Source organism: Leucoraja erinacea, chromosome 20, assembly GCF_028641065.1.
Source record: "Leucoraja erinacea ecotype New England chromosome 20, Leri_hhj_1, whole genome shotgun sequence".
NCBI lineage: Eukaryota > Metazoa > Chordata > Chondrichthyes > Rajiformes > Rajidae > Leucoraja > Leucoraja erinaceus.
This window is the reverse complement of record NC_073396.1, coordinates 1,472,183-1,493,399: the sequence shown is the minus strand read 5'-3', so window position 1 is coordinate 1,493,399 and position 21,217 is coordinate 1,472,183.

Sequence of the window (21,217 nt, the reverse complement as noted above, 5' to 3'; positions counted from 1 at the left end):
AGTGATAGACAGATTCTGATTAATCTGGGTGTCAGGGGTTATGGGGAGATGGCAGGAGAATGAGGTTAGGAGGTGTTTATTGGTGGCCCAATAATAAAAACACATTAATGATAAAGTCCAACTTTATTCCATCAAATACACTGGAGCATGTCAACAGCCGGCTGCTTGCGTCTGGCTTTATAAAAAAAAGACTGTGTAGTACCGTAATACCATGTATAGGGTGGCATGCATATTTGTGTGGTGAAGGTTATAAATGGCATGGATTAAAGAGGGTTAATCTACAGGAGGGAGAGATAGATCAGCCATGATTGAATGACAAGTAGACCTGATGGGCCGAATGGCCTAATTCTGCTCCGATCACTCATGATAACCAAACAAATAGCCATTGAAGAAAGACTGTACATGAGAGTGTGTGAACTTACAAATTAATCCTGCACAGAACAGTACATAGGAGACTGATTCTGTATGAAGAAGGGTCTCGACCCGAAACGTCACCCATTCCTTTTCTCCAGGGATGCTGCCTGTCCCAGCATGCAGCCCGAGTTACTCCAGCATTTTGTGTCTACCTTCGGTTTAAATCAGCATCTGCAGTTCCTTCCGACAGCAGAACACAGGAGCCTAGCAGGGTGATAATGACATTGCATATGTAGAGAAATGACTGAGTGGAGGCCGGTTCTCTGGATACTTTCAAGAGAGAGCTAGATAGGGCTCTTAAAGATAGCGGAGTCGGGGGATATGGGGAGAAGGCAGGAATGGGGTACTGATTGGGGATCAGCCATGATCACATTACCATATAACCATATAACAATTACAGCACGGAAACAGGCCATCTCGGCCCTTCTAGTCCGTGCCGAACACGTATTCTCCCCTAGTCCCATACACCTGCGTTCAGACCATAACCCTCCATACCTTTCCCGTCCATATAACTATCCAATTTATTTTTAAATGATAAAAACGAACCTGCCTCCACCACCTTCACTGGAAGCTCATTCCACACAGCCACCACTCTCTGAGTAAAGAAGGTTCCCCCTCATGTTACCCCTAAACTTCTGTCCCTTAATTCTCAAGTCATGTCCCCTTGTTTGAATCTTCCCTACTCTCAGTGGGAAAAGCTTTTCCACGTCAACTCTGTCTATCCCTCTCATCATTTTAAAGACCTCTATCAAGTCCCCCCTTAACCTTCTGCGCTCCAAAGAATAAAGCCCTAACTTGTTCAAACCTTTCAACATTGAATGGCGGTGCTAGCTCAAAGGGCCGAATGGCCTCCTCCTGCACCCATTGTCTATTGAGTGTTTATTCCCAGTGTTCTTCCCACCAAGCTGATTACCACCACAGCCTGAACATTATTTTCCTTGCCTATAAACTGCGTATAACCAATATCTGCGTGACACATTGCTCGCCTGTGAATTAGAAGAGAGCGCTGACTGGTGTATTTCATCTGCCAAGTACGATCTAGTGCTGGGTCAGATAACGATGTACAACTCAGCAAACAATGGCCGTGTGCGTAAATGAACAAAGGTGTCAGACTTTGCACCAAAATTACTTTATTTCAAATTAAAAGCAACTGAACCATGTTGGTAATTCATTTCACATGTGTTGCATTTCAGGTAATATAATATAATATTTAGCATTAATACTGCAAGCCATGCGGATGGCTGGAACACTTCTATGGTTCAGCACTGCAAATTCTTGTGATTCATTTTAATTACATAAAGCAGACTTTCACTGCCAGCCAACATCCCAGTGTATGGCAGCAATATCTTATGCTGCTGAATTTTTTTTTTTTTTTTTTTTTTTTTTATATAACGAAATGCACATGATTTTTACAGAGATCAATAAAAGAATAAGGTGACAAAGTGATTTATTGCCTCGGGTGAATTATCTTTTTTGCTGCTGCTTTCATCTTACTAAAAAAAAAAGATAATACCATGGAGGGATTTTTTTTTTCCCCTGCTCCTTAGAAAATTGGGAAAAGCTTGGTCCATTCATCATTTACCTGCTTAGACTGTGCAAATCTTAAAATAGTAGCCGAAATGAATAACCGCTGTCCAATGAATTATTTTTACGATTCCATAACTCTGCTACTGCAATGCATAATGAAAAATCTGGAGAATTAGGTTTGTCATTGTGTGCCTCATTGCCAACAGCCGGCATATGTCCTGATAATGCAATGAAAAACTGTGAAAAGAAATGCTTTCTCCCGCAATACACTTTGCAATCCATCAGTGGACAAGGTGTGTTTCAGCTGCTCACCACAGTAAATCAGTAGTGCTTGATAAACAAGGTTTCTAACCAACTCCGCAAGGTGATTATTATTTTGTTCTTAAGAATGAATTATTCAATTTATTTCTTGTAGCTTTTAAAAGTTCAATGATGTTGCAAGTCACTTTTACTTATTCCTTTGATTTTTTTTTTTTTTCCAGGTGCTGGCCGACTTGTTTCAGGGGAAAAGGCTACTGATTTTTCACTCAGGGCCCTGATTAATGCTGTCCACATACATAAGTCATCGCGCAGCCAGAGATAACGAGTCCAACTCTTGCGCATTTGCCAGGAATTAAATTAAACATCCAACTTGTTCGATATCAACGTGGTAGCTTAAAAAATAAAAAATGAAGAGAACTTGGCTAGAGAATACTTATCTGTGAACTGCGGAACTTAGATTGGAAATGTACAGTTCCTCTGCAAACTGCCTCAATCTGCATTCATTCCACAAGTGTAAACTCCAGTGTACAACTGTTTATAACAAGGAAACGCAAATGCTAGCATCGTATAGAACTCACCCCCTCTCACCGACATCCACCCACTACAATGAGTCTAAAGCAGGGACTCGACCCAAAACATCACCTGTCCATGTATCTCCACAGTCGACAATGTTAACCTATTGCCCCATGCAGCTAATGACTTGGCAGCTCAGCAGGTGCAACGATCTTCCATTTGGGCCCCCATGTTGTCTTATAACCATATAACAATTACAGCACGGAAACAGGCCATCTCGGCCCTTCTAGTCCGTGCCGAACATTTTTTTTCCCCCTAGTCCCATCTACCTGCACTCAGACCATAACCCTCCATTCCTTTCCCATCCACATGAATTATGGCTACATGAATTCAAGTTCAAGTGAGTTTATTGTCATGTGTCCCTGTATAGGACAATGAAATTCTTGCTTTGCTTAAGCACACAGAACATAGTTGGCATTTACTGCAAAACATATCAGTGTGTCCATATACCATGATATAAATATATACACACATGAATAATTAAACTGATAAAGTGCAAATAACAGAAAGTGGTTATTAATAATCAGAGTTTTGTCCGAGCCAGGTTTAATAGCCTGATGGCTGTGGGGAAGTAGCTATTCCTGAACCTGGACGTTGCAGTCTTCAGGCTCCTGTACCTTCTACCTGAAGGTATCGGGGAGATGAGTGTGTGGCCAGGATGGTGTGGGTCTTTGATGATACTGCCAGCCTTTTTGAGGCAGCGACTGCGATAGATCCCCTCGATGGTAGGAAGGTCAGAGCCGATTATGGACTGGGCAGTGTTTACTACTTTTTGTAGTCTCTTCCTCGCCAGGGCGCTCAAGTTGCCGAACCAAGCCACGATGCAACCGGTCAGCATGCTCTCTACTGTGCACCTGTAGAGAGAGTCTTCCTTGACAATCTGACTCTCCGTAAAATTTTCTCAGGAAGTAGAGGCGCTGATGAGCTTTTTTGATAATTGCGTTAGTGTTCTCGGACCAGGAAAGAATTATCTTGCCAATGCCAAACTCCGAGGCATAAAGATAAGATGGGATCAGGGTGACAAGCAGGCCAGTGGGGACCACAGAAAGACCATAGAAAAATACTTGCAGGAGTAGGCCATTCGGCCCTTTGAGCCAGCACCACCATTCAATAGACAATAGGTGCAGGAGGAGGCCATTCGGCCCTTCAACACCATTCTATACAATCTTCTTCGTATCGAGACCACACATAAGATTAGATGTTGTTTCTTCTCAGCATCTGCATACATAGAAACATAGAAATTAGGTGCAGGAGTAGGCCATTCGGCCCTTCGAGCCTGCACTGCCATTTAATATGATCATTGCTGATCATCCAACTCAGTATTCCGTACCTGCCTTCTCTCCATACCCCCTGATCCCCTTAGCCACAAGGGCCACATCTAACTCACTCTTAAATATAGCCAATGAACTGGCCTCAACTACCCTCTGCGGCAGAGAGTTCCAGAGATTCACCACTCTCTGTGTGAAAAAAGTTCTTCTCATCTCAGTTTTAAAGGATTTCCCCCTTATCCTTAAACTGTGACCCCTTGTCCTGGACTTCCCCAACATCGGGAACAATCTTCCTGCATCTAGCCTGTCCAACCCCTTAATACAATGGTGTGGGTCTTGTTGCTTCTGATGCGTGATGGTGGAAATATTGGTGGAAACTGGGCCACGACATGAACGCTCTTTTCTTGACCCCATTGATCATGAATATCTAAAATCAGTACCCCGTTCCTGCTTTCTCCCCATACCCCTCGATTCCGTTAGCCCTAAGCGCTAAATGCAACTCTCTCTTGAAAACGTCCAGTGAATCGGCCTCCACTGCCTTCTGTGGCAGAGTATTCCACCAGATTCACAACTCTCTGGGTGAAGAGGGTTTTTCCTCATCTCATTTCAGTCCAAAATAGCCGACCCCTTATTCTTAAACTGTGTGACCCCTGGTTCTGGAGCAGGTAGGAAATATCCAGGAGAACTGAGACCTGGAGACCATTGAGATCAGGAACCATTCCAAAGACGTCCAGGTTTGTAAATTAATTGGCTTGGTAAATGCAAAAATTGTCCCTAGTGTGTGTCGGATAGCTTTAATGTGCACGGATCACTGAAGGCTGTGGGGAAGTAGCTATTCCTGAGCCTGGTTGTTGCAGTCTTCAGGCTCCTGTACCTTCTACCTGAAGGTAGCAGGGAGATGAGTGTGCGGCCAGGATGGTGTGGGTTTTTGATGATACTGCCAGCCTTTTTGAGGCAGCGACTGCGATAAATCCCCTCGATGGAAGGAAGGTCAGAGCCGATGATGGACAGGGCAGTGTTTACTACTTTTTGTAGTCTTTTCCTCTCCAGGGCGTTCAAGTTGCCGAACCAAGCCACGATGCAACCGGTCAGCATGCTCTCTACTGTGCACCTGTAGAAGTTAGAGAGAGTCCTCCTTGACAAACCCACCTGGTGGGTCGAAGGGCCTGTTTCCATCCTGTAGCGCTAATCTAAACTTTACATGTTACATTCCCAGATAAGGCCATGGACCTTTGAAATTAATTGATCAGTTGTTTTATCATTAATGTCTTATTATTATTATTATTAATGCTTAGTGTTTTCTGAGTCATTCGTAACTGTCACTGTATGTCATGTTGTTACTTGTGAGTGGAGCACCAAGGCAAATTCCTTGTATGTGAATACTTGGCCAATAAACGTACTCACTTACAAATACGTGTTAGGAGCAGAATTCAGCCATGGAGCCCATCAAGTCTACTCCGCCATTCAATCATGGCTGATCTATCTCTCCCTCCTAACCCCATTCTCCTGCCTTCTCCCCATAAACCCCTGACACCCAACCAAACATCTATCTATCTCTGCCTTAAAAATATCCATTGACTTGGCCTCTTCTATGAATTAATCATCATGATCTTTTTTGAGCAACTGCTGAAGACGCTGCTGGCTGTAAGGGTTCACACTTCTGTTCGACTCGACCACGGAATTTAATGTCCACTGGGTCTGCTAACTGCCTCAATCTGCAATTTGAGTTAATCGCTAGGAAGGTGTTAAGACGGAGCCTCTTCCAACTTATTGTATTTTTCCAATTAAAGTTTGCAACCTCCAATATAAATCTCACGCTGTCAGACTCCACAATCATTCTGATTCAGAACACAGCTCCACGGAAATAAAAAAAACAGCATTAATGCAGGAACTTGAAGATGCTGAATTTATGAAGGCATTAGGTTATTAAAATAACATTCTCACAGCCCTGTTGAATGGGCCTGCATCGGGTGGCACGGTGGCGCAGCGGTAGAGTCACTGCCTTACAGCGCTGAAGACCCAGGTTCGATCCCGACTACGGGTACTGTCTGTACGGAGTTTGCATGTTCTCCCCGTGACCTGCGTGGGTTTTCTCTGAGATCTTTGGTTCCCTTCCACACTCCAAATACGTTAATTAGGTTATTTGGCCTCACACAGAAAGCCGATGATTTGAGGTATTTTCCTAAAATATCCATTGCATGTTCTAAGTGGTCGCGATGGTTCAACGGAAGGGACTATCGCAACGTTTAATAAACATTTGGACAGGTACGTGGATAGGACAGGTTTGGAGGGATATGGGCCAATCACAGGGAGGTGGGACTAGTGATGGGACACGTTGGTTGTCATGGGCAAGTGGGGCTGAAGGGCCTGGATCCAAGCTGTGACTCTAGGACTATCACATGTCTGTCTGTCCCGCTGGAGTAACTCAGCGGGACAGACAGCGTCTGGGGAGAGAAGGAATCAAGCCTTTTCGGGACGAGACCCTTCTTCGGACCGAGAGTCAGACTTCAGTCTGAAGAAGGGTCTCAACCCAAAACGCCCCCCATTTTTTCTCTCTAGAGACGCCTGCCCCGCTGAGTTACTCCAGCATTGTGTGTCTGCCAATCACCCGATCTGAACCCAATTGAGCATGCCTTTTATATGCTGAAGAGAAAACTGAAGGGGACTAGCCCCCAAAACAAGCATAAGCTAAAGATGGCTGCAATACAGGCCTGGCAGAGCATCACCAGAGAAGACACTCAGCAACTGGTGATGTCCATGAATCGCAGACTTCAAGCAGTCATTGCATGCAAAGGATATGCAACAAAATACTAAACATGACTACTTTCATTTACATGACATTGCTGTGTCCCAAACATTATGGTGCCCTGAATTGCGTGGACTATGTATAATCACTGCTGTAATTTCTACACGGTGAAATCAAAATGTATAAAAATAGCTTTTATTAAAATCTGACAATGTGGACTTTATACACCCCCCCCCCCCCCCCCCTGCATCTGTAGTTCCTTCCTCTCTGTGGGAACGTGTATGTCTGCAGCAATCCCATGTGCTGCCCTGTGTTATTGTATTGGAGGAGCAGCAAACTGTACCTTTGTGTCATTACTTAGTCCCGAACAAAACCAGGTCACCGCAGCAGAGGCAAAACGGATTGTTCACACACGGACAAGCACACACGACATTTGTACTTTTATATCGACCTGTGTGCGGCTTAATGGAGGCCAGCAAGAATTTAATAATTTTTAACAGTGGCATGAATTTTGTGCAAACAGCTAACAAGCCTTTGCACAGATTAATGTACTGAACAGTGACTGAGCAACAGATTAAAACTACTCAAGCTTGGGAAAGCAGACATGGTATCAGTGATAGGCCCTGGTGCTCCTGAAACATTCTCTTTATAAAAACCCTTACCCAAAATCACTCTCTCTTTATCTTCATTAACCTTAACCAAAATAATATCTTGTATTTTTAATCCGTCTCCTAATTCTGCCTGCCGGGGCCAGGGAGGGGTAGATGTAATTACAAGGGGCACTAATTACTGGGGACAGTCCCGTGGAAAAACATTGTAAGATTACACGGCAGGTTTAATCGAGTGAGGCGTGCCTCATGAGCGAGTTGCCAAGCTGGCAGCAATAACTGGCCCACGTGAGGATAGTGGAGAAGGTGACCAAACGGTTACGCATTTTTTTCACAACTTCACAAACTATAGGAGCAGAATTAGGCCATTCGGCCCATCGACCCACATTTTTTTTGACATGTGCCAGGGAGATGGAAAAAGGGGCGAAAAAGGTTTTTCGGAGAGAATGGCAGAATTTAATTGAATTGAAAGCTGACGCTACTTGTGAGATCTGAGGCCAAGAGAGCTTCGAGTCACAGAGTCACACTCGACATGACACTTCTGCCCCCAAACACAGCTGGGACTGGAAGGAAAGACCCGAGTCCGTTCTCCCTGGACAAGTCCGTGGTCCCTGCCTGCTTCAAAAAATCCATCATTGTACCGGTACCAAAAAATGCCTCCCCAGCCTGTCTGAATGACTACCGTCCGGTGGCCCTTACCTCGGTAGTCATGAAATGCTTCGAGAGGCTGGTGAAGAATCACATCTGCGCCTTCCTCTCTCGGAACATGGACCCGTTACAGTTTGCATACCGTCCGAACAGATCCACGGACGATGCGGTCTCCCAGGTCTTGCACACCGCTCTCTCCCATCTGGACAGCCAGAAGGGGGGCTATGTGAGGATGCTGTTCATAGACTACAGTTCAGCCTTCAACACGATAGTCCCCACCAGACTGGCCGGGAAGCTACTGGAATTGGGGCTCAACACCTCCCTGTGTGCCTGGGTCCTGGACTTTCTCACCGCCAGGCCCCGGGTAGTCAAGATGGGAGGGAATACATCGAAGTCCCTCACCCTGAGCACAGGATCGCCCCAGGGTTGCGTCCTCAGCCCCCTATTGTACTCCCTGTACACACATGACTGTGTGGCTAGGTTCAGCTCCAATTCAATAATTAAGTTTGCTGATGACACTGTGGTGGTGGGCCTGATCTCAGACAATGATGAGAGGGCCTACCGGGAGGAGGTGGCTGATCTAGCACTCTGGTGCCAGGATAACAGCCTCCTCTTGAACATCAAAAAAACGAAGGAGCTGATCATGGACTTTAGGAGGGCACATCATCCGAGGACGTACACTCCATTGAGTATAAATGGGGATCCTGTGGATAGGGTGAACTGTTTTAAATATCTGGGAGTCCACATCTCCGAGGATATGACATGGTCATCACACGCCTCAGCATTCGTGAGTAAGGCAAGGCAGCGCCTTTACCACCTCAGGCAATTGAGGAAATTCAGAGTGTCTCCGAGGATCCTCCAGTGCTTCTACGCAGTGGCGGTGGAAAGCATCTTGTCCAGGAACATTACCATCTGGTTCGGGAATTGCTCTGCCAAGGACAAGAAGGCTCTGCAGAGAGTAGTGCGTTCGGCCGAACGCACTATGGGAACTTCACTCACCCCCCTGCAGGAACTATATAACAGGAGGTGCAACTCCAGAGCCAACAATATCATGAGAGACCTCTTCCACCCCTGCAACGGACTGTTCCAGCCGCTACGGTCAGGCAAACGCCTCCGTTGCCATGCAGTGAGAACGGAGAGGTTGAGAAGGAGTTTCTTCCCAGAGGCAATTCGGACTGTAAACGCCTTTCTCACCAGGGACTAACTGTACAGAACGTTTTTCCTTCTATTATTTATTATGTAAAATAATATGTGTGTTATGATTGTGTTTATAATTTGTTTGGTTGTTTTGTTGTTCCGCGAGCATTGCCACTTTCATTTCACTTCACTGCACATCTCGTATGTGTATGTGACAAATAAACTTGACTTGACTTGACTTGTGAGCGGTCCTTGATGATGTCGGCTGCTTTCCCGAGGCAGCGTGAAGTGTAGATGGAGTCGATGGTGGGGAGTGTGGTGTGTGTGTGGGACTGGGCTACATCTACAATGGTGGGGAGTGTGGTCTGTGTGATGGACTGGGCTACATCTACAATGGTGGGGAGTGTGGTCTGTGTGTGATGGACTGGGCTACATCTACAATGGTGGGGAGTGTGGTGTGTGATGGACTGGGCTACATCTACAATGGTGGGGAGTGTGGTGTGTGTGGGACTGGCTACATCTACAATGGTGGGGAGTGTGGTGTGTGTGATGGACTGGGCTACATCTACAATTCATTGTGTTCCTATTTTGTCTTCATCCCCTAATCTTCACCAGTCACTCTGTTCCTGATTTGTTACTCGGACAACCTTGAGTCTTTCTCTTTTTCCTCCTGTGTACAAAACCATGGGAGCAATAGGTCGGGTAGACGCACAGTCTCTCGCTCAGAGTAGGGGAATCGAGGACCAGAGGACATAGGTGCAAGGTGAGGAGAGCAAGATTCAATAGGAACCCGAGGGGTAACTTTGTTACACAAATGGTGGTGGGTGTATGGAACGAGCTGCCGGAGGAGGTAGTTGAGGCTGGGACTATCACAACATTTAAGAAACATTTAGACAGGTACATGGATGATAGGTTTAGCGAGAGATGGGCCAAATGCTGCCAGGTGGGATTATTGTAGGTGGGACATGCTGGATGATGCATTTTTTAGTTTAGTTTAGTTTAGAGATACAGCGCGGAATTAGGCCCTACAGCCCACAGTGTCCGTGCCGATCAGCGATCCCCGCACATTAACACTATCCTACACACACTAAGGCAATGTTTACATTCACCCAGCCAATTTACCTGCAAGTAAATTGGAGTGTGGGAGGAAGCTGTAGATCTCAGAGAAAACCCACGCAGGTCACGGGGAGAACGTGCAAACTCCGTACAGCCAGCACCCTCTGTTCCTTCCTGCACCAAGTGCCTCTCACTCTGGCCTACACTCAGTCCCTTGTGGATGAGGCCACTGGGTGAGGCAGAGGGCTACTGGGTAATGCAAACTGCCCCCGACACACCACTCACTGCAGTCCTTGGCAACAACTCAATCCAAATATACAGTGCCCTCCATAATGTTTGGGACAAAGACCCATCATTTATTAATTTGCCTCAGTACTCCACAATTTGAGATTTGTAATAGAAAAAAAATCACATGTGGTTAATATTGAGTTTTGTGGCATTTGTTTAAACTTGAACAGATAGGATGTGTCTATACACTTCAGAATTCATTATGCTACTACCATCAGCAGTTGTATCATCAATGAAGATAAGTGAGCCAGTACCTTCAGCAGCCATACATGCCCAGGCCATAACACCCCCCACCACCATGTTTCACAGATGAGGTGGTATGCTATGGATCTTGGGCAGGTCCTTCTCTCGTCCATACTTTGCTCTTGCCACCACTCTCATATAAGTTAATCTTCACCGCATCTGTCCACAAGGCCTTTTTCCAGAACTGTGGTTGCTCTTTAAAGTACTTCTTGGCAAACTGTAACCTGGCCATCCTATGTTTGGAGCTAACCAGTAGTTTGCATCTTGCAGTGTAGCCTTTGTATTTCTGTTCATGAAGCCTTCAGCAGACAATGGTCATTGACAAATCCACACCTGAAGAGCGTTTCTGATCTGTCGGACAGGTGTTTTAGGGATTTTTCTTTATTATAGAGAGAATTCCTCTGTCATCAGCTGTGGAGGTCTTCCTTGGCCTGCCAGTCCCTTTGCGATTACTAAGCTCACCAGTGCTCTCTTTCTTCTTAATGATGTTCCAAACAGTTGATTTTGGGAAGCCTAAGGTCTGGCTGATGTCTCTAACAGTTTTATTCATGTGTCTCAGTCTCATAATGGCTTCTTTGACTTTCATTGGCACAACTTTGGTCCTCATGTTGATAAACAGCAATAAAAGTTTCCAAAGGTGGAGGAAAGACTAGGTGCTGAGAGCTCTCTTATACCTGCATTAAGGAGGCAATTCAACACACCTGAGCAATTACAAACACCTGTGAAGCCATGTGTCCCAAACATTATGGTGCCCTGAAATGGGGGGAACTATGTATAAACACAGCTGTAATTTCTACATGGTGAAACCAAAATGTGTAAAAATGCCCTTTAATAAAATCTGACAATGAGCACTTTAACCACATGTGATTTTTTTTTCTATTACAAATCTCAAATTGTGGAGTACAGAGGCAAATAAATAAATGATGGGTCTTTGTCCCAAACATTATGGAGGGCACTGTAGAAGGCAGTGAACATATTGAAAATATTTTAAACATACAGAAGAAATCAACCAGGAGTTAACATTAAAATATTTGATCATTCCTTTAAATAGGACTCGTCAACTGGTGCCTTTGATGCCCTAACTAATCACAAACCAATCTCTACTTTAAAAATACCCAATGTGCTGCCAAAGGTAGACAAAAATGCTGGAGAAACTCAGCGGGTGCAGCAGCATCTATGGAGCGAAGGAAATAGGTAACGTTTCGGGCCGAAACCCTTCTTCAGACAGCATTTTTGTGTACCTTCGATCTTCCAGCATCTGCAGTTCCTTCTTGAACAATCTGCTGCCAAACCCTTGTTCCTTTGTAAGACCATAACACATAGGAGCGGAATGAGGCCATTCGGGCCGTCTCTGCTTTAAAACTACCCAATGACTTGGCCTCCACAGCTGTTTAGTTTAGTTTAATTTAGAGATACTGGACACAGGCCCTTCGGCCCAACGAGTCTGTGCCGTCCAGCGATCCCCGCACACTAACACCATCCTACACACACTAGGGACAATTTACAATTTTACCAAATCCATTGAACCTTCAAACCTGTGTGTCTTTGTAGTGTGGAGCTCCCGGAGAAAACCCACGCAGGTCACGGGGAGAACGTACAAACTGTTTGTGGCAATGAGTTCCACAGATTCACCACCCTCTGATTAAAGAAATTCCCCATCATGTCCATTCTAAAGGTACGTCCTTTTATTCTGAGGCGGTGCCCTCTAGTCCTAGACACTCCCACTAGTGGAAACATCCTCTCCACATCCGTTCTATCTGGGCCTTGGGTGGAGCATCGCAGCCCAGATAGACAACATGCCCCAAATAATACAACTGTTGTCATCTAATCCTCCCCACTTGTGCAGGAAGGAACTGCAGATGCTGGTTTAAACGGAAGATAGACACAAAAAGCTGGAGTAACTCAGCAGGACAGGCACCATCTCTGGAGAGAAGGAATGGGTGACGTTTCTGGTCGAGACCCTTGGCCTCATCAGCAACAACGATGAGCTGGCCTACAGGGAGGAGGTCCAGCACTTAGCAGCATGGTGCGCTGACAACAACCTGGCCCTTAACTCCAAGAAGACCAAGGAGCTCATTGTAGACTTCAGGAAGTCCAGAGGTGGCACGCACACCCCCATCCACATTAACGGGACGGAGGTGGAACGTGTTTCTAGCTTCAGGTTCCTGGGAGTCAACATCTCCGATGACCTCTCTTGGACCCACAATACCTCTACTCTGATCAAGAAGGCTCATCAGCGTCTCTTCTTCCTGAGGAGACTGAAGAAGGTCCATCTGTCTCCTCAGATCCTGGTGAACTTCGACCGCTGCACCATCGAGAGCATCCTTACCAACTGCATCACAGTATGGTATGGCAACTGCTCTGTTTCCGACCGGAAGGCACTGCAGAGGGTGGTGAAAATTGCCCAACGCATCACCGGTTCCTCGCTCCCCTCCATTGAGTCTGTCCAAAGCAAGCAAGCGCTGTCTGCGGAGGGCGCTCAGCATTGCCAAGGACTGCTCTCACCCCAACCATGGACTGTTTACCCTCCTACCATCCGGGAGGCGCTACAGGTCTCTCCGTTGCCGAACCAGCAGGTCGAGGAACAGCGTCTTTCCGGCGGCTGTCACTCTACTAAACAACGTACCTCGGTGACTGCCAATCACCCCCCCCCCCCCCCCCCCCCCCCCCCCTCCAGCATTATTTATTTTTTATTCAAATCGTTTGCTATGTCGCTCTTCAAGGGAGATGCTAAATGCATTTCGTTGTCTCTGTACTGTACACTGACAATGACAATTAAATTGAATCTGAATCTGAATCTGAATCTTCAGACTGAAAACATCACCCATTCCTTCTCCCCAGAGATGCTGCCTGTCCCGCTGAGTTACTCCTGCTTCCTGTGTCTATCTTCCCCAGTTGTCGTCCATTCTCTCTGATCAACTCTGCAGGTTCCTCCACTCTCTGTGTGAATATAGATTGCAGGTACATCCTCACATGAAGTTGATAAACCTAACGTCACATGATTTCTCACTCCAGCCCTTTTTAAATAATGGAGTGGCGATCCCAATGCTCTAATCTGAAGGCATAACCCCTGAATCTGGAGACCATTTGAATGTTATGACTAATGCATCCGCAATTTCCTCTCCTATTTATTTGGACACCCTGGGGTGGAAACCATCAGGTCCTGGAGATTTGTCTATTTTAAGTTCCATTATTTTCACTAATGTCATTTTTTTTTTTTTTTTTTTTTTTTTTTCTGTTTTTTTAGATTAGGCTGGCTGCTTGGGGACATCATTTACAAGAAAATGATTAAATTTCCCTGCACAATAGTGATTTCTGAGTTTGAAATTGCTCCATAAATGGTTTCTGTCAGAGACCATTGCTTTCCTGGATAGGAATGCTCAGAGTTAGTGAGGCCGGCTCGCCGGCTGTTTAGGGGAAAGCAGAGGTTTATTTCCGAAAAGGCCAAGAGAAACTAAGGGGCAGTTCCTGAAGTCAGGAATGTCATAGAGAGAGAGAGAGAGAGAGAGAGTCACACAGTGTGTAAACAGAACCTCCAGCAGAGATAGATAGATTCTTGATCAGTACGGGTGTCAGGGGTTATGGGGAGAAGGCAGGAGAATGGGGTTAGGAGGGAGAGATAGATCAGCCATGATTGAATGGCGGAGTAGACTTGATGGGTCGAATGGCCTAATTCTGCTCCTATCACTTATGACCTCATGAACTATCGCAAGTTGCCCCCACACATTCCTTCAAATGCTCCTTAAGGCGGCACGGTGGTGCAGCGGGTGGAGTTACTGCCGCACAGTGCCAGAGACCCCGGATCGACCCTGACCACTGAGTTGTCCACTGAGTCCTCCAGCACTTTGTGTTATGCTCAAGATTCCATTATCTGCAGTTCCTTGTGTGGCCACGGCTGCTTGTATCTGGACTCTTCAGTTGGTAGCCATGGCCTTCGCACGTCCACTTGTGACCTGCCTTAGTTTTGTTTAGTTTAGTTTAATTTAATTTAGTTTAGATTAGTTTAGTTTAGTTTAGTTTAGATTAGTTTAGTTTAGCTTAGTTTAGATTAGTTTACATTAGTTTGCATTAGTTTAGACTAGTTTAGATCAGTTTAGTTTAGATTAGTTTAGTTTAGTTCAGTTTAGTTTAGATTAGTTTAGATTAGTTTAGATTAGTTTCATTTAGATTAGTTTAGTTTAGATCAGCTTAGATTAGTTTAGATTAGTTTAGTTTAGATTAGTTTAGTTTAGATTAGTTTAGTTTAGATTAGTTTAGTTTAGATTAGTTTAGTTTAGTTTAGTTTAGATTAGTTTAGTTTAGATTAGTTTAGTTTAGATCAGTTTAGTTTATTGTCACATGTACTGAGGTACAGTGAAAAGCTTTTTGTTGCGTGCTAACCAGTCAGCAGAAAGACAATACATGATTATAATCGTGCCGTTTACAATGTACAGATACATGATAAGGGAATAACGTTCAGTGCAAGGGGACATTTATTTCTTGTGAAACCATTGAACCACAACATGAGTCCAGACCCCAGCAATGGACAGCTTGCCCAGCATTGATCCCTTCAGTATCCCGTGACACTTGCTTCTCACCTTGTGCCAAGACTCTCAAACCGCCCCCATCCCAACCCTCCTGGACATTCCAATCGCAAAGTCGGAAAACCTTGATGCATTTCCTCTCCCGTAAATGCATGAATGGCCCACACACACAGCACGATATTCACCAATGTCAGCCTGGCCCAGGAGCAGCTCCACCTCCAGGGATTCAGCCAGTGGTAGATGCTCACAATGTGGTGACACTCGCTCATCACTGCAGGCAGTGAGTGAATGATGTGGGGAATCCTGGCCACATGCATCGTGGAGAGAGCGTGGATCTCCCTGTGATCATTCACCTGCTGTGTGATCATCGCATCTCCTGATGTAACAGCTCATCTCACGTCTCCTCCTCAAACATCAAACACCATCCAGTTTATACTTTGCCGTAATCTTCAGAAAATTGAACAAACGATGCAACGAATAGAAATGATGGAGCAGCATAGCACGGAAACAGACCATTCGGCCCAACTTGCCCATGCTGACTGAGTTGGCATTTTGGGCTGGTCCCATTTGCCTGCATTTGGACCAAAGCTCTTTATTCATCTAGTATATCTGTCCAAAACTCTTCCTAGTCATAATTGTATGCATACTTACAACTTCCTCTGGCAGCTCATTCCCGATACTGAGGCCCCTGAGGTCCCTCTTAAATCTATCCCCTCTGACCTTAAGCCAGTGCCCTCTAGTTCTGGAATCCTCTACTCTGGGAAAAAGAACATTCACTTTATCTGTGCCCCTCTTGATCTTGAACACCTCAATGAGGACATACCTCAGCCACCTACGCTCCAAAGAAAACAGTCCCAGCCTCCCCAACCTCACCATCTGATACCAATGTTCCTCCAACTTCGACATTAAAATTATATTTGTGGACACCAGCCTTCCCCCCTCATTGTAGGACAAAAACAACTTAGTTTAGTTTAGAGATACAGCACAGGCCCTTCGGCCCACCGAGTCCGCGGTGATCAATGATCCCCGCACACTAATACTATCCTGCACACACACACACACACACTAGGGACAATTTGTACATATACACCAAGCCAATTAACCTGCACACCTCCACGCCTTTGGAATGTGGGTGGAAAGCAAAGTTCTCGGAGAAAACCCACGTGGTCTTGCTATTAAGGGAGTGCAGCGTAGGTTTACAAAGTTAATTCCCGGGATGGCGGGACTGTCATATGCTGAGAGAATGGAGAGGCTGGGCTTGTACACTCTGGAGTTTTGAAGGATGAGAGGGTATCTTATTGAAACATATAAGATTATTAAGGGGTTAGACATGCTAGAGGCAGGAAACATGTTCCCGACGTTGGGGGAGTCCAGAACCAGGGGCCACACACAGTTTAAGAATAAGGGGTAAGCCATTTAGAACGGAGACGAGGAAACACTTTTTCTCACAGAGTGGTGAGTTTGTGGAATTCTCTGCCTCAGAGGGCGGTGGAGGCCGGTTCTCTGGATACTTTCAAGAGAGAGCTAGATAGGGCTCTTAAAGATAGCGGAGTCAGGGGATATGGGGAGAAGGCAGGAACGGGGTACTGATTGGGGATGATCAGCCATGATCACATTGAATGGCGGTGCTGGCTCGAGGGGCCGAATGGCCTCCTCCTACACCTGTTGTCTATTGTCTATTGGTCATGGGGAGAACGTACAAACTATGTCGAGACGAGCTCCCGTTGTCAGGATCGAACCGGAGTCTCTGGCGCCGTGAGGCAGCAACTCCACTGCTGCGCCACCGTGCCGTGTTATTGAAGTAACAGATTGAGCGAATGCCCTTTATGTCATTTTCCCATTTGCAAGATAAATTTATGCGGGTCTTAAGAGCCCTTGACTACTTTATAGAAAATTGCCGGCTTTTCAATGCTGTCTCCAAGAGTACTTCAGACACAGATTAGAGAACTTGTGCAACCCCCTTTTACCAACAAGCTGTTTCTATTTCCTCATAACAGCCAGGCGCCAGCTACCTGAACCAGTCACTTGAGTCCAGAAGCACTTGCCCCACAGTACGGAAACAGGCCCTTCATCCCCACTTGTCAATGCAAACAAGACGCCCTACCTATACTAGTCCCACCTGCCTGAGGATGGTCCATATCCCTCCAAACCTGTCCTCTCCTTATACCTGTCTAAGTGCCTCTTACATGTTGTCATAGTCCCAGCCTCAACTGGCAGCTCGTTTAAAACACCTACCACCCTTTGTGTGAATAATGTTGCCCCTCTAGGTTCCAACTCAGTCTTCCCCCGGCCTGCCCTGCTGAGTAACGCCAACTTTTAGTGTAAATCTATCCCCTCCCATCTTAAATCGAGTTCTTGATTTCCCATTCCCAGGGGAAAAGTATCCGTGCATTCACCCTAAATATTCAAGAAGGAACTGCAGATGCTGGAAAAATCGAAGGTAGACAAAAATGCTGGAGGATCTCAGCGGGTGAGGCATCATCTATGGAGCGAAGGAATAGGTGATGTTTCTGGTCGAGACCCTACTGGAAACTCAGTGGGTGAGGCAGCATCTATGGAACGAAGGAATAGGTGATGTTTCTGGTCGAGACCCTTCTGGAAACTCAGTGGGTGAGGCAGCATCTATGGAACGAAGGAATAGGTGACGTTTCGGGTCAAGACCCTTCCGGGTCTCGACCCGAAACGTCACCTATTCCTTCGCTCCATAGATGCTGCCACACCCGCTGAGTTTCTCCAGCATTTTATCTACCCTACATATTCAACTCGGGCTCCCATTAAATCCTTTCCCTCTGACCTTAAACCTTTGCCCTCTGGTTCTTTCCCCCACTCTGGGTAAAATAGTTTTCTCAGTAGGTGGACAAGTTGCCGAGATTATCAGCATTTACCTTGGAGGATGTGCTTGGAAGCGGTGTAACTCAGAGTGTCGGGACAGGCTGCTGGAGTTGTGAGTGAGGCCAGGATAGAGGGTGTAGTTTGAGGCACTGGTGGTGTGGGGCGTGAGGAGTCCTGCCCTGTAGATGAGGAATGCAGCCTTGGTGTGAGAATTGTACAACGGATTCCTGCAGCTGTTTTTTTTTGTTTTTTTATTACAACAAAATTTATTAAATTATTAAAAATAATATTTACACTACAATAAAACAGGCCAGAACCCACCACCATAATACAATACAAACATGTATCCATAATAAACTATTATACAACTATGATACAATCCTTATTGAGGATACATTCAACACCCTGCGGAGCCCAGCGGTCCCGGAACTCCCTCAGGGTGCCCACAGACAGGGCGTATTCCCTTTCTAATCCCACCCGGGCACAGACGTAGCCCCGGTAAAGGGGCGGGCAGCCGGCCCGGGTAGAGCCCTCCGCCGCCTGGCACCGTGACTCGCTGATGGCCAGCTTGGCCAGGCCCAGGAGCAACCCAACCAGGACATCTTCAGCCCTACCCTCTCCCCTACGCACAGGGTGTCCAAAGATGAGGATGGTGGGTGAAAAATGCAGCCAGAAGGCAAGGAGCAGCCCCAGAAGCGTTGTCTGCGGAGGGCGCTCAGCATCGCCAAGGACTGCTCTCACCCCAACCATGGACTGTTTACCCTCCTACCATCCGGGAGGCGCTACAGGTCTCTCCGTTGCCGAACCAGCAGGTCGAGGAACAGCTTCTTTCCGGCGGCTGTCACTCTACTAAACAACGTACCTCGGTGACTGCCAATCACCCCCCCCCCCCCCCCCCCCCGGACACTTATTATTTATTTTTTTATTCAAATCGTTTGCTATGTCGCTCTTCAAAGGAGATGCTAAATGCATTTCGTTGTCTCTGTACTGTACACTGACAATGACAATTAAAATTGAATCCGAATCTGAATCTTTAGATATTCAAACAGTGGCTGCAGCCTCACGCACTCCATGTACACGTGGTACACAGACTCTTCCAGCCCGCTACAGTGGCAGGCGGCTGGCGAGTTGCAGCTGTTTGGCAGGTGGAACAATGAATCTTCCTGAAGGTAGACACAAAACACTGGAGTAACCCAGCGGGACAGGCAGCATCTCTGGAGAGAAGAGATGGGTGACGTTGCAGGTCGAGACCCTTCTTCAGACTGATTCTTCAGGCTGGTTCTCTGGATGCTTTCAAGAGAGGGTAAGATAGAGCTCTTAGGGATAGCGAAGTCAGGGGATAATGGATAGAAGGCAGGAATGGGGAACTGATTGTGGATGATCAGCCATGATCACATTGAATGGCGGTGCTGGCTCGAAGGGCCGAATGGCCTACTCCTGCACCTATTGTCCATTACCCAGTCCTTCTCTCCAGAGATGCTGCCAGTCCCACCGAGTTACTCCAGCATTTGTGTCTATCTTCAATTTAAACCAGCATCTACAGTTCTTTCCTACACATTAAATCTTCCTGTTTATATACTGATGAGACCCAGGAGCAGAATGACGCCATTCGGCCCATCGAGTCTGCTCCACCATTCGATCACAGCAGATCAATTTTTCCCTCTCAACCCCAGTCTTCTGCCCCCTCATAGAGTCATAGACTAATACGGTGTGGGAACAGGCCCTTTGGCCCATCTCGCCCAGTCACACAGATGTCACATCACCTTCTCCAGCTACGTCAGTGCATGACACCTTTGCAGAATTCGCTGGTACTTCAGTCCTCTGAGGTCCAATCCAGATGGAAACTAATTTAATTTCCCTGAGTAAATGGATCTACGGAAAGCTTAAATTAATCAAAACTGTGAAAGCTCGCAAACTGACCTGCCCTGAAAACGGGAACTACTTCTTAACACATTGCAATTGTATCACATGTATGAGCTTTGCTTCGATGATCTTTGCACTGATTATTTCTCAGTCGGTGCCCTGTTTCAAAGCTGCCTCATCTCCACTACCATGTAGACACAGAAGGTACAGGAGCCTGAAAACCGTGACCTTCAGGTTCAAGAACAGCTTCTTCCCAACAACCTTCTTCCCTTGAACACTGCACAACACTGACCTCAGCAACTGTGATCTTTGAAGCACTCCGGACAGCAGTGTTGTATAGTTACTAGACCAAGTGGGACCCGTTGGGGGTTGCGGGGGGGGGGGGGGGGGGGGGGGGGGGGGGGGAAATTGTGCACCATACACACACAACTAACCACCCCCCCTTGATATTATATTAATATTATTAATTCACTCCTTTTACCCCAACCCCGTCCTATCCACTCATGCATAGCCCCCAACTCGCAGGCGAGTCTAGAGAGGGAGAGGGGGTAGAGAGAGAGGGCAGAGAGTTTTCATAAATTCATGTTCTAGGAGCAGAAGTAGGCCATTCAGCCCATCAAGTCTATGCTTCCATGCAATCATGGATGCTTTGCATGCTATCCAAATAGATAAGATAATATACATAACTATAATTAAATACAATCAAGTTAGCTAGATGTATCTTGTTAATTAATTGTGTGATTATACATTTATCTGTGTGTTATTGTGTTAATGTGTTAAGCTGCTGCAAGTAAGGGTTCCATTGTTCAGATGTCGCTACACGTGACAATTAGACTCTCTGGACTGTAGACTCAGTTCACAGCCCGACCTGCCCTTGTCAAGCCCGTGGTCACACTGTGCCCAAGGTTTGCAGATCGCACAGGAGGTGACATCCATGACTGTTGTCTGAAGATAGGCACAAAATGCTGGAGTAACTCAGCGGGTCAGGCAACATCTCGGGACAGAAGGAATGGGCGACGTTTCGGGTCGTGACCCTTCTTCAGACTGGGAGTCCGGGCAGAGGGAAACGAGATGAATGGGAAGGGTGAGGTGTGAAAACAACAGATCAAAGCAAACAATGTTTATTAAGAATTAAGAACTTTTTTCACACAGAGAGTGGTGAATCTCTGGAACTCTCTGCCACAGAGGGTAGTCGAGGCCAGTCATTGGCTATATTTAAGAGGGAGTTAG